Consider the following 13,396-nt stretch of genomic DNA (forward strand, 5'->3'; position numbering starts at 1 on the left):
ACCTCAACTTAGATGCTTAGAAGTCAGTCTTCCACTAGCAGTCTTCAGATGAAGATGTAGATGTGCACCATGCCTGTCTGGACGTTGTCATGCTCCCACCTTGATAATAATGGACTGAACCTCTGAACCTATAAGCCAGCCCCAATTAAATGTTGTCCTTCATAAGACTTGCCATGGTCATGGTGTCTGTTCATAGCAGTAAAACCCTAACTAAGACAGCCTTCCAAGTTATTTTATTTTTGAGATCTGTATTTATGTAATGAAGTCTGAACCCAAAGTCTGTATAGCCAAGGATGACCTTGAATTTGTGATTTCCCTTCCTGCACCTTCCTGGTGCTGAGATTACATCATGCCTGTACCACCACGCATGGAGGCTGAGGACGCAAGCCCTCCACCAACTGACCTGTACTTCAGCTGCAGCTCATGGTTAGTCTAGGATCCCACTAGTCCTCTCCATACTTAAGTTTTTTCTTCCAAGTTTTCTTTATTGATGCTTACCCACAGTAGGTGATTGCTTTCTAAAAACAAATTTTTTTTTTTAGTGCTGGGGATAAAACCCAGCTTTCAAACATACTAAACAAGCACTCTGCCATGGTACTATAGCTCAATGTCTACCACACAGTTCGCATGAATTTGTATTGCTTCTGATGTCTCTGGTCTATAATCAGTCAGTCCTCTCTTTTCTCCCAGGTCTTGGCAACTACCAATGTGTCTTTTGTTTCTATAATTGTTACTTTTCCAGAAAGTCATGTAAATATAATCACTTTAATATGTTACATTTTCAGAGTAGTGTCTGTCTTTCAGTATGTCTTTGAGATTTATATACATTGTTATATATCTTAGTAGTTCATTTCTTTTTATCACTGAGTAAATTTCCATTTTATGAATCATATTTGTTAACTTACTGAAGAATAGGTCTTTTTTTTAATTATAAATAGAGTAGTTCAAAACATTGACATACAAGTTTTATATATGTACAAGGAGTGGGTTGTTGGTCTGATCAGTTCAGAGATACAGTGCCAGCACAGGAGACTCCAGTCCTCGACCTCACTTGTGTTGTCAGTCCTCCCTTAAGGCTTCTGGCCGTTTCAGAACTGAACTTTGTTTTTTTTTTCTTTTTTTCTTTTTTTCAGAGCTACGGACCGAACCCAGGGCCTTGCGCTTGCTAGGCAAGTGCTCTACCACTGAGCTAAATCCCCAACCCCTGAACTTTGTTTTCTTAAATGCTGTTGAGGGTTGTTGCTTTGTTTTAAATTGAAGTGCAGGGGTGATGGGAATGCGATGGGTATGCATGTGAGGGTCAGGAAACAACCTTTCAGAAGTTTGTTCTCTGCTTCTTCTTTGTTTGAACAAGATCTCCCTTGCTTCTGCATTTGTGCCACATAGCATATAGTCCATGAGCTTCTGGATGATTCTCCTGCAGGAGTGCTGGGATTACAGGTGTGAACCACCATGCCTGGCTGAGTTGTGCTTTTGTCATCATGTTAAATTGTTTTTTTTCTGAGGTGTCAAGCTTGCCTGAAACCAAGCATTTGGCCAAAAAAGCTTGAGGCTAGTCAAGGTTACATACCTTGTTTTAAAACAAAACAAAACAAATGGTGGCAGCCTCAGTGGTATGCATCATTCACTCTAGCACTTGGGAGGCAGAGGCAGCAGATCTCTTTGAGTCTGAGGCCAGCCTGGTCTACAGAGTGAGTTCCATGACAGCCAGGGCTACACAGAGAAACTCTGTCTCAGAAAACAAAGTGAAAATCAACAACAGACTTCTTCCCTAATCTCATTCATAAATACTTACTCTTTTCTGTCATACTTGTTGAAGTTTGAAGTTCTACTCTTTTTTTTTTTCTGTGTTTTCCCCTTTTCCTTTTTGAGACAAGAGTTTTGCTGTGTAGCTTAGGCTGGCCTTGAGCTCTATCTAAATGATCTTGTCTCAGCTACCTCGTGCTGGAATACCCAGCATACACTTCCGTATGTTTGTGCCAGTACACATGTGTGTAACCAAGTGTTTTTATATCATTGTGGAAAAGACTGTTCTGGGGTTGGGGGTTGGGGATTTAGCTCAAGGCCCTGGGTTCGGTCCCCAGCTCCAAAAAAAAAAAAAAAAAAAAAAGAAAAGAAAAGAAAAGACAAGACTGTTCTTTTCCCATTAAATAATCCTCACTACTTTGTAAGCAATTGGATGAACGTATTTGTGTGTTGTATTCCTGTCCCACAGGTCTCACTGATTCTGTGCTCAGTTCATTTTTATAATGTTACAATGTCTTAAAGTTGTATTCTTTGAGTCCTAAGACTACCTTTCTTAAAATTATTCTTGCTTGGCAATGAGTAGATAAAGACATTTGCTGCAAGCCCGACAGTCTGGGTTTAATCTGGGGAAAATACACACACATACACACACACACACACACACATACACACACACACACACACACACACACAATTTAACAAACAAACAAAAAGTTGTTTTTTCTTTTTTATCTTTGCATTTCCACATAAATGTTAGAATTTTTTGGTTTGTATCAACAAAAAATACTCGTAGGAAGGAATGGAATTTGCACTAAACCTATAGGTCAGCGTGAGTGCACACTTGGATTTATTTAGGTTGTTGATATCTTGCATTTGTGGCTTTCAGTACCTAAGCATTTAATTTGAGAAGCATAGTCATAAATTGTATTTTATCATATTTTTATTGTTTATGCTAAATTTATGGGCATTTGATTTGTCTTATTATCTAGCTAAATTTTCTGGCTTGAGAAGGTTTTTTTGGTCTTGTTTAACTTCAGTTTTTTGGCTTTTTGGCCTTTTCTGTGTATATAGTTGTCTGTGGATAGGAACAGTTATATTATTTCTTCCTTGATCCTGTGTGCCTTGTTTCTTTCCTGGCTTATTGCACTGATTAGGACTTCTATTGTGTTCTTGAATTTGGAGGGGCAGTAGGCAGCCTTGGCTTTTTAGATCCTACGGAGAAATGCATCCTATAGATTTAACTGTATTAGACCAGGACAGTTTGAGCCAGGCACAGTGACCCCAAGACTTGGTAGGCAGCACTATGAGTCCATGGCTAGCCTGGTCTATAGAAAGTTTCATACTAATAAGCAAACTAGGCAGAGGTGGGTGGATCTCTCTGAGTTTGAGGCCACCCTGGGCTACACAGAGTAACTTTGTCTCAAAAAATCAGATAATTCCAATATCCGTTTATCTTGATGTTTTGATTGTTCATGACTTATCGTACACAAATTGAAATCATCTTCACATAGCCAAGTAATTTTAGACTGTTTCCTGGAATTTTGTGTAATTATATTATGAGAGTCTGGATTTTTAATCCAAAAGTCAGTGTTGATTGTTTTTTAAATATTTATTTTATGTGTATAACTACACTGTAGCTGTCTTCAGACACATCAGAAGAGGGCATCAGATCCCATTACAGATGATTGTGAGCTACCATGTGGTTGCTGGGAATTGAACTCTGCTGCAGTGCTTAGAAAGTGGGGTCAGGAGGAGTTCAAGGCTAGCCTTAGGAATGTAGTAGGTTTAAAGCCCTGTCTCTAGAATGCCCCCCCCCCCAAGCCAAAGAAGTCATTTCAGTTTTAAAGCTACAGTACACTTTAGATCTTGTTTTCATGTGAACACACAGTGATTCATCAAGAATTCACTTAGGTAGTGTCCCCCACCCCCACCCTCCCACGTGTTTTAGAGACAGTATTTCTCTGCATAGCCTTGGCTGTCCTAGAACCTGCTCTGTAGACCAGGCTGTCCTATAACTCAGAGAGAGATACACCAGCCTTTCCCTCTTGAAGGTGTGTGCCACCAACAGCTGGCCTAGTAGCTTTTTTATTTTTAATAGTTCAGAATGACCTTATTGTATCTGCTAGGGATGCATACTGAAATGAGTTGCCATGAAATGTTTAAAATAAAATTTAAATTACATATTTACATGCAGATATACTTTTTGTATATATCTAGGTGATAATTTTTTCATTTTTTGATTTTCTGTATAATATAAACTTATCAAACAAAAAATTGGAGGCCACAAAACAAAGAAATAATAGGCCCAGAACACATAATTCCTCTGCTTAAAACCTGCCAGTGGGGTGCTGGTAAGATGGCTCAGCTTGGCTCCAAGCCTGACAGCCTGATTTTGAGCCACATGACCTACAGGATGGCAGGAAAGAACTGGCGTCCAGAAGTTGTTCTTTGACCTCCACCTGTGTGCTATGGCCTGTGCATACATGCCTGCAAATACACACATGTGCACGTGCACACATACATACGCACTCGACCTAAATAAATTAATTCACTTTTAAAAAGTACCAGTAGATGTCGAGACCAACCTCGATCAGCAAGGAAGACACGACCAGAGGAGATCTTCTTCAAGCAGTTTATTCAGGAACCTTGATACAATCTTCTACTACCCCGGGGAACGCCCTACATCAGCTTAAGTACCCAACGCCAACCAACCCCAAGGTGCCACTTGGGTCATGCAGACAGGCTGTCACTATGCGGAACCTAGCAGGTCAGGCAGGCATAGCCAAATAAGGACTTGTTTACTACAGGGAGCGCTCACCGTTGGGAGGGTGGAAGGCGGAAACGAGTGCCATCTTTGAGGCGCGGCACGTCGCAGCTCCCTACAAGTAGATGTCTTTAATCCCAGTACTCAGGAAGCAGGGGAAGGCAGATCTCAGAGTTCTGGGATTAAAATCCAGCCTGGTCTGCAGAGTAAGCTCCAGGACAACTAGGATTACACAGAGAAACCCTGTCTCAAAAGCAAAACCAAAGCTTCCTAGTAGCCTTTCCACCTCAGACAGTTCAGAGTTTCTTCTAGTGATTGTTTGGGTCTTTGCTGTGAGCCTTCTAACTCCCCAATGACTTCTCATGTGACTCAGAATAAAAGCTGCTGTGTCTTTTTGTCTTTAGTATGAGTCTATGTTACATTCACCATAGTTCCAGGACCCACAATAAGAGCATGTGCTTGCAACAACATATGTCTGGGTGAGTAGAGGAGGTTTAGGCATTAGCCCTGCAACCATGCATGAGTGTCTTTGTGCATCTGCCTGCCTGCTGCCTTAGAACTGGTTACTGCGGGTCGCTCCCCAGTTACAGTAGGTGCTGCTAGGAATTAAGGCTAGGTCCTCTCTAGAAGAATAACCAGTCTTAACCATTGAGCCACCTCTCTAGTTCCATGGATTAAGTTTTTGTTGGTGGGCTTTTTGTTGTTGTTGTTGTTTTGTTTTGTTTTGTTTTTGAGACAAGGTATTTCTGTGTAGCCCTGGCTGTCCTAGAACTTGCTCTGAAGACCAGGCTGGACTTGAACTCAGAGATCTGTAGTGGAAACTATTTAATACCAACCAGAGTTTTTACCCTGCCTTTCATCATTTAGTTACTAGATAAAAGACACATGCAACCTTTATATTTACAATAAGTCTTAAACAGCACAAGAGTTGGGCAGATATCTATCCTCTGTGCTGTTAGAATCTACTTTCCTATCAATAACCCCAAGTTATTACTTACTATGTTTAGTCTGGGCTGCTCTCAACTCCAATTGGGCAGCACTCAAGACCATGTTTTTTCATGGCTCACCTAACCCATAGCAGCCTCTCCTCCTTCTCTGTCTTCTTTCAAGGTCCTCTGACCCCAAAACCCAGGAAACCCAAACCCCACCTATATTTCTTCTGCACAGCTATTGGCTGTCCACATCTTATTTACCAATGAGAAATAACTTGGGGACAGGGTGATGAAATCTATGCACTTAGCCTCAACAGAGATCCACCTGCCTCTGCCTCCCAGTGCTGGGATTAAAAGTGTGTCCATGGATGAGTCTATCTTTAAAAAAAAAAAAAAAAGATTTACTTAGTTTATGTATATGACTATACTGTAGCTGTCTTCAGACACACTAGAAGAGGACATCAGATCCCATTACAGATGGTTGTGAGCCACCATGTGGTTGCTGGGAATTGAACTCAGGACTCCTAGAAGAGCTGTCAGTACTCTTAACCGCTGAGCCATCTCTCTAGTCTCGGGTGAGTCTTTCTTAACAGCCTCTCCTGCTATACTTAGGTTGCCTTGGCTTTAGCCATAGTAATTTTGCACTATGACAGATTTTGCACTACCTCTAAGGTCCACTTCCTCCTGTAGATTAGATATTATCACCAATTTTCTTTCGGCATTTAAAAATTAGGACCTAGAACTGGAGGTATAGCTCAGTGGTAGAGTACATTCTTAGAGTGAGCAAGGTAATAGAACCAGTCCTTAGGAATAAAAGGAAGGGACCCAGAGAGGAAATGGACAAAGACTGTGAAAGGCACATTTAGACCTGTTACTCTGGACTTTGTTTATCCAAGGCAAGGTTTGATAGCCCAGGCTGACCTTGAACTGTTTCAGCCTTCAAGACTACTGGGATTATGAGTGTGAGCTACCGTGCTGGATTTAAATTAGAAGCTCCAGGGCAGATTCCTGGAAATGATGTTCAGGTTTAGGAATTTCTGACTTTTTTCTCCTGAGATTGAGTCTTAGCTGGATGTGGTGCTCACACTTTTGATCCCAGTACTTGAGGAGCAGAATCAGGCTGATATCTGTGAGTTCCAGACTTCCAAGCCTGGAAGGCCAACATAGTGAGACCCTGTTTTAACAACAAAAACAACAAAACAGTCTTCTCTGTAGGATAGTGTCCTTGAACTCAAAGCACACCCCCTGCCTCCCACAGGTGTGAGCTACCATTGCTGGCTCACCATGCTCTATCCTTTCCATAATTGTTACTCTTTTCTTGTGATCTCCTTTGAATTAACTCCTTTATTGCAATATATTTATCCTTACCCCCTAATATTCATTCCTGTCTTCATTTTATACCTGGGCTTTCTGCTTGGTCTTAGTTTGGGAGGAGAAACAGATAGCTACCAGTGTTTGATGCTGCTTATCTTCTGCCCCCATGTGAAAAATGGTTTTACTAAATATAGCTTGCTGGAAAGAAAATTTTCTGTAATTGTGTTTGGTCTTTGTTTTACATTTTAAAAGTTGAGCCTGGTAGCTTTTAGGTAAAAAGCATTTCTTTGACCTCAATTATTTTGCAGGTGAGAAAAAGGCAGGATAAATTTAAAAGTGAACTTTTACATATCCCCAAATCATTATTCTTCACTAAAAAGTCTATTTTGGCAGCTGAACATATGCAGCAAAAAGGAGCTGCTGCTGTATCTTTAAAAGCTGTCCTCAGAGCAGAGCAGTGTGGAGGCATGCTACAGAAGTACCTGAATGAAAGCAAGAAGAGGAGGTGGGAGGGGTGCGCTCTCTCTCTCTCTCTCTCTCTCTCTCTCTCTCTCTCTCTCTCTCTCTCTGTGTGTGTGTGTGTGTGTGTGTGTGCGCGCGCGCGCGTGCGCCTTTTGTGTGTATGTGTGTCTGTCTGTCCGTCTGTTGGCAGAGCTCTGGGTGACATCCTTGAAACAGCTTGGCCATGGTCTGCTTCAGGACACGTCATGGCAATTAGCTGGAGAAGCAGCAACAAGGATCAGTAGCATTTCATTCAAGGGTGAAGGGGGGTGGCTGGGGACTGTGGGCGGGGGAAGAGGCACAGGTTTCCCAGAAGGAATTTCTTCCGGCAAAATTCCGGCAGGCAGAACAGATTCTTACAATGAGGTCTCCATTAATAATGTGAGCTCGCTGTTCGCGTAAGTGCAGATCCATCCCGGGTGAGTTTTGGATAATTTTCTTTCTTTAAATAAAAGTCCTTGGACTTCATAGACTGGGAGAGGAGAGGTTACAAAAATTGGCATTTTAAAAATATCATTGTTGATTTATCTGTATAATACACACTATGGGAATTTGATTTTCAAATGTTAAATTTTGTGGGGGGTTTCTGGACATTTTTAGGGGCTGTTTTTATCTTTAAAACATTTTAAATATTAGGCTTGCTAGAACTTATACTGTTTGCAGATCTACTTCTTCCATGATTATTTTAAGCAGTGCTTCATTCAGATTTGGCTTATGAGACTCGAGGTGATTTCTGTTCTCTGCTGATGCTGTTGACGCACATTGCAGGAAGCAGGGAATCCCCTATAAATATCCTTCACTGTGTCATTACCCAGCTCTCCATGCCGGCTGGTGAATATGCCTCTGTGTCCTGTGTCTTTATGTAACTGTCCCCTACTCATCAAATGTGTGAAGGAGAAATATGTCGCCTTTGTCGTATCAGGAGAGTTTTTGTGGTTATAAGCATCTGGGAGTATTTTGCTAAACCGTTTTCCTACAAATGCTATTTGATGTATTAAGGTTTCTCTGGGTCTGCCACTTTCAATTTTGAGTGGCTTGTTTGTTTCTTATAATTGGCTTGTTTTTGTTTGCTGGCTCTGGTTTCTAAAGAGTGCAGAGATGGGATTCCCTCTACCTCCAGTGACGTATTATTTTGTTTGCAGTCTTTTTCTCCTGAGAGGGAGGGGTCGGAGAGAAGGAAGAAGAAAAATGGATCTGAAGTCTTTGTGACTCGCTGACAACTGGGCACCACTGACTGGAGCTGAAGTGGGATGTTTAGTGATAGGATACCTGTGCTTGATTCTTTGCACGGCAGACTTAAACCAGAGTCGGGATTTCTGAAGCAAGGTGCTTGAAATTAACCCTGTGAGTGCTGATGCTAATGAATTTTACCTAATTGCTATTTCTAAATGTAGAAGGAAAAACAGCTCAGTAGGTGTTTTAGAACCCAAAAGCCATTAATTTAAAATTGAGTTTTGGAGTGTGGGATTTTTCTGTATTTATACTGTTCCTGATCACTTTGTGTGCTGTTTTTCAGACCTCAAAATAGGTAGTTATATAAAAGTCCTTGTCACTGTAGTTCAGAGTAAGAGTTAATTTTGAATCTGTCCAGCTAAAGCAAAGGTTAGGAAGGACTTGCAGGTATAGGCCTGGTTGTGAGCTTTACAGCCCTCGGTGGTGAGTTTTGGATTCTATGTGGGTTTCCAGTTCCTGTTATGCCTCTCCATTTTAATTTAGATGATCTCTGAAGGGACCGCGGAGGTCAGTTTGAAGAACTAGACTAGAGCCTAGAAAAAGCTAAAAGTTGCCTTTCTATAAAGCATCTGTGTTTGAATAGCACATGCTGAGTTGTTCCTTTATCAACATGCCTGTTTATTTTCTGTCTTGATTTATTTCTCTGTTCTGCCATTTATTCAGAATTCTTCGTAAGAAGTGAAAAAATACTGGATTTGGCTGTTTTGCTTAGATTTGCAGTTCTATTTTCTGTGGTATCGCAGTAATTTATTTTATTCATAAAATTTTCAAACTGACAATTTAACTTTATTTAGCCGGAAGTAGGGTGGGGGAGAAAAGGATCGATGTAGAGTAAACGAGGAGCACTCTGGCAGAATATCTCGTTCATTATACAGTGACAGGAGCTGTAAGGGATGAGCATGACTCCACTGCATCTTTGCATCCTGATATTTCAGCAAATATGTGGGTAATTTCTCATTAGCTTTTCAGGAAACCCCTGTGGTGGACAACCCTCCTCAACCGTTGCTGGGAGACTGTTCTGACGTCACTGGGAGCAGCTCCCGTCTGCAGCTAGAGCAGGAATAGCCTTTGAGGGGAAGGAACTGCTGGGAAATTAAAAGATGACAGGTTTTTAAAACGTGGTTTTCATTTGATTTAGGGGTGGATAGGATATATCTAAAGCCTTTAAAAAAAAAAACCGTTTCAGTCATTTCCAAGCAAAAAAATACCAAAAGATTATTTTATTTTAACTGAAAGTGTCTTTTTAATTAAGCCTTTGTTTTCTAATTATCAGGACATTAGAAAAGGTCAAGGAAACAGCTCTTAAAGGTGTTAGGAAGTAAAATTACAGTTTCTTTTTATCCTTTATGCTCTTTTACCCTCTTCCCTTTGGAAGATAAGGGAAAGATCAAGGGCAGCTTTTATAAAGGGTGATTTAGCATAATTTAAGAATAATTGAAAATACATGTTGGAAAGACATTCTGGCAACATTGACTTTTATTTTATATGATTTTATTTTCTTATTTAATTGCTTAAGAGAGAGTCTCACACAGTTGGGGACAGCCTCAAACTTGCCATATGGCCAAGAATGACCTTGAGTTCCTCATCCTCCTGCCTCTACCCTTCCGGTTCTGGGATTACAGGCAATGTGCCACCATATTAAGCTCTGATGATGTTGATATGAGACACTTCTGAACTTAAAGCTAATATACTTAATTCTTTCTGACCTCTTTTTCCTAGCTCCTCCCTTTTGTTAATAGTTTTAGTTTCACTTTAAGAAGGGCATTCTTCTGGGCGTGGTCATCACTCTCCACCCCCAGTGGATCTCTGAGTTTGAAGCCAGCCTGATCTACAGATGGAGTTCCAGGAGAGCCAGGGCTACACAGAAAAACCCTGTCTTGAAAAACCAAAATAAAATAAAGAGCAAAGAGCATTCTTGTTGAATGCTTGCTCTACAAATTGCTGAGTATTATCAACTAAATTACTAGGCTTTTTTTTTTCAATTTCTTTATATGTAAAATGACTATAATAGTACCCATTCTCTAGGTGTTTTTAAGGGGGAAAGGGTAAGGGTTTTTTTCTGTTTTTTTTTTTTTTAAAGATTTATTTTTTTGTATATGAGTACAGACACACCAGAAGAGGGTATCAGTTCCCATTACAGATGATTATAAGGTACCATGTGGGTGCTAGGAGTTGAACTCAGGTCCTCTGGAAGAACAGTCAGTGTTCTTGACCACCGAGCCACCTCTCCAGTTCTCCTGTTTAAGGATTAAGAATTAATAAAAAAAGCTAAGGCGCTAAGGTGGCTCAATAGGCTACAGAGGTTACTGCCAAATCTGATGGCTAAACTAAATTCAGTCCCTGGAACCCATGTGGTGAAAAGAAAAGTCACTTGCACAATTACCTTTTTTGACTTGCCTACTGAGATACACATACACACACACACACACACACACACACACACAAACTGTATAAATACATATACAGAGATATACACTGAGTATAGTCCATGATCACTTTCTACCTTAAAAAATTTTTTTTAATTATATTTAGAAATGGTTAAGAGGTGGTTAAGAGCACTGGCTGCTGTTGCAGAGGATCTGAGTTCAATTCCCAGCACCCATGTGACACATCATAACCATCTGTAACCCCACCTCTAGGATCTGATGCCCTCTTCTGTCCTCCATAGGTAGCAGGCACATACATATGCGCAGACAAAACATACATACAAAGTGAACCTTTTTCTCCCTTCTCTTTTTCCCCTCTAAACCCTAATCTTTTTTAGGATCATTTTTTGTTATGTATATGAATGTTCTGCCTGCATGTTCAGCTATGTACCTCATGCATACCTTGTTCTCGAGGTCAGATGAGGGTAACTGTAATTGGGGTCACTGATGGTTGTGGGCTGTCGGTTGGGTGCTGGGAATGGAACTCTGGCCCTCTGTTAGAAAAGCCAGCGCATTTTACCACTGAGCTTTTTCCATACATAAAATTTTATGAGTTATTATTTATAGACCATCTGTCTAGGGATGGTGCTCCCCATCATGGTTTGGGCCTTCCCACATCAGTTTTCACTGGCTAATATGATTTTATCTTGTGTCTTGTGTGTGTATGTGAGTACATCTATGCCATTGCATATGTGAGTCGGTCAGGACAAGCTGTAGGAATCAGTTCTTTCTTCTACCATGTGGGCCCTAGGGACCTTTTTCTTTTTCTTTTTCTTTTTTTTCTTTTTTTCTTTTTTTTTTTTTCCGGAGCTGAGGACCGAACCCAGGGCCTTGAGCTTGCTAGGCAAGTGCTCTACCACTGAGCTAAGTCCCCTACCCCTTAGGGGCCTTTTTCTGATGAGGTATTTTGCCAGCCCTCTTTTAATTTTTTTTTAACTTATCTGTGTGTGTGTGTGTGTGTGTGTGTGTGTGTGTGTGTGTGTGTGTGTGTGTGTAGTATATGTATGTGTACATGTGTGCCTACCCACATATATGCCTGTGGAGCAAAAGGTGCAGATTGTTGTCCTCCTCTGTAGATATCCACATTTTTGTTTGTTTGTTTTGTTTTGAGGCTGGGTGTTTATTCTATCTTGTTTTTCTGTTTTTGTGGTAACTAACTCTGACTTAAATGTAATGTGGAGAGGAAAGGGTTTCCTTCTTATAGTTTACAGTCTGTCATCGAGGAAAGCCAAGCTGAAACTCAAGGCAGCATCTTAAAACAGACCCCTGGAGGAGTACTGATAACTGCTTGTTCACAAGCTTACTCTTGGGCTCTTGGTTGGCTAGCATTTGCATGTAGCCCAGGATGATGCTCCCCACCCTGGACTGGGTCCTCCCACATCAGTCAGCAATCAGGACAGTTTTTCACTAGCTCATTTGATCTGGGCAATTCCCCAGTTGAAACAACCTCAGCTCTGGGCAGTTTTCAAGCTAACTAGGACAGTGTCTCACTGAACCTAGAACTCACTGTTAGGGCAGACTGGCTGGTCAGTGTTCCCCCGGTCCTCGTCCCACTGCAAGGATCATAGGCCCGGCTTCTTGACAGGAGTGCTCGGGAGCCGGACTCACACCCTCATGCTTTCCTGATGCCAGCATCTCCTTTGCCTCAACTCCTAGATATCTTAAGGACTGAGTTAGCAGTAGCCATCATTTGTAATATTTAGAAATCAAATAGGATTATGCCATTTGTGTTTCCACATCACTTAGGAACTTATTTATTTCTGTGAGAAGCACATCTGGAAGTCAGGAGAACTTTTGAGGAGTTGGTTCCTGTCTTCCACCTTGTTTGAGGCAGGGTCTCCAATTTCTGTATTTAGGCCAGCTGGCCCACAAGCTTCTTGGGAACTCCTCTGTTCTGCCTCCTCCCATTTACCCTAGGATTACAGATGTGAGCCACCACATGTGGCTGTCTGTTATTTCTGGTCATCAGGCTTGCATGGCAAAAGCTTTTATCTGCTGAGTCATCTTGTCAGTCTTCCTCCCTTTAGGGGGTGATATGAGGATCAAGCCTAGAGCTTTCTGCATGTTATGTGAGCTACATCTCAGCCCCCAAATGCAAGCTTTGAGGAAACGAACAAATTGTCAAACCACATAAAAGATTGAGTTTCTAAAATGAATGCAAGTATAGTGTAAGCATTTTGAACATGCATCAACACAACTGGTCTTCCTAAGTATCCAGGTTTTGAGGCACACCTTTAACCCCAGCATTCCAGAGGTAGAGGAACACATCTTTTCTAATCTCAAAGGCCAGTCTGTAAACACACATTCTGAGAAGATTAGCTCTTTTCCTCTTTTCCTTTTTTGACCATCAATTATCTTTTGGTTGTTTCAGGGTTTTATAGAGAAACTCACTACATAGGCCTCAGATTTACTGTGTAGCCATGCGAGCCTCAAATTCTAGGTCTTCTGACCTCAGCCACCTAAGGGCTAAGGCCAGGTAT

General features: G+C 41.2%; 1 protein-coding gene across 42 annotated transcripts in view; it reads left to right on the forward strand.

Annotated features, from left to right (window-relative positions):
• The window catches only part of R3hdm2 (R3H domain containing 2), a 128,179-nt gene that overhangs the window by 39,450 nt on the left and 75,333 nt on the right, over positions 1–13,396 (forward strand). Inside the window, exon 1 of one of the 42 annotated variants that reach the window (XM_017594935.3) lies at positions 7,559–7,676. The exons of 39 other annotated variants lie outside the window; for them this stretch is intronic. The gene's annotated coding sequence lies outside the window, so the exon portion shown is untranslated. Of the gene's footprint in view, positions 1–7,558; positions 7,677–8,399; positions 8,602–13,396 lie in introns of those variants that run through there. 2 more of the 42 variants (XM_063263816.1, XM_006241472.3) reach the window with 2 other exon arrangements.

Source organism: Rattus norvegicus, chromosome 7 (assembly GCF_036323735.1).
Source record: "Rattus norvegicus strain BN/NHsdMcwi chromosome 7, GRCr8, whole genome shotgun sequence".
Taxonomy (NCBI): Eukaryota; Metazoa; Chordata; class Mammalia; order Rodentia; family Muridae; genus Rattus; species Rattus norvegicus.